We start from the raw sequence: 1,462 nt of genomic DNA, 5'->3' as shown, positions 1-1,462 counted from the left end.
GCACAACAACACGGAGAGGGAGAGAGAGGAGGCGAGGAGACGACGACCAGAGGAGCCGAGGGGAGCCGAGGGCGCGCGGAGACGCACGAGCCGTCACGAAGAGGTCGTCGCCGAGGGAAACGAGCGATGGCGGACGTGCACGAGAGACGAATTGATTGATTGATTGAAAACTTTAACTGACAGATTGCAGAATGTGTACAGTTCAGCACAACTCAATACACACAATTGTTAAGGGGGGACAGCACCCCCTAATAGGAAAAAATAATACTTGAATAGATATCACTATGAAACTTTCCCAGTTTGTTATGTACATATTATAAACTAAGAAAAAATATATTACAAGTTTTCTGAATTTTATGTTTATCTATGCAAATGAGGCACTTCCACCATTAAATATGCACATATTTGCATGTATCGCCAAGACTCGCATCACCAAAATGGATAATGCCAGATTCAAAAACTTGGTTTCATTTTGTTGATACATTCCAAACGAAACTTTGTATAGAAAGGCTTTGTGGTGGACTTCCGGTTCCGTTCCACAGCACATGGCTGGCTGATTTTTCGGTGCTCGGCAACCAGGCCACATTATCCCTGAATATGTTTTTATTTTTTATACCATTTGATTTTCCAGAAGTTAGAATTATGTCTAAACATACGCAGAGCAAGTTGGGAACCCTGAACGACATGGATAGGGATCTCATCAGGGCTGAGACCAACGTCGCGGGAATATTAAACTTGGAGGACAGGCTACGTGATTGTGAGATGAAGGCGGCAGACCTGGAGGACCGTGGTAGGAGATGCAATGTGAGAATATATGGACTGCCACTGCCTGATGAAACGGAGGATGACGACCCGATAAGGTACCTTGAGGAAATGGTCCCAAAATGGTTCCCAAAGCTAGCTCGACCTGAGATCGAAAGAGCGCATATAGGATCTTTAGACCCGCTACCCAGTTGAAGGGCGGACGTGCAAACCCTGGTACATTCATTTTCTGCTGCCTGAGATTCCAGACGAGACAGCACATACTGAGAGAGGCCAGACAGATACCTCCGGTTGTGAATGGCTGTGCATTGAGATTTGCCGCTGATTTTAGCGATTACACAGCTAAACGGCGAAGAGCATTCGCAGGCGCTATGGATCTGGCACGAGAGCGAGCTGTGGAGGTGTTTCTGCTATTCCCAGCAACGCTAAAGGTGAAGACGGGACGGGGAGAGGTATCGTGCAACCGGCTGTTCAAGTCACCATCCGAGGCGGAGGACTACATTCGAAGCAGCACGGTCGCTCCGACGGGGGGGAGCGGACAGGCCGCGGTGGAGCATGCGCCGAGCGACGGGCAATGAGGGGCTGGAGCGGGTAACTGAGGCGGGCTTCACGCATGGCCTGCTAACATGCTAGCTATCCAGGCTAGCGTCCCTATAGGAGCGGAGCTGATTCCACATGTGGGCGGCTAGCATACAAGCTA

The sequence above is a fragment of the Notolepis coatsorum genome (assembly GCF_963971535.1).
Source record: "Notolepis coatsorum genome assembly, chromosome: 1".
NCBI classification, from domain to species: domain Eukaryota; kingdom Metazoa; phylum Chordata; class Actinopteri; order Aulopiformes; family Paralepididae; genus Notolepis; species Notolepis coatsorum.
Note: the sequence above shows the minus strand (reverse complement) of the source record.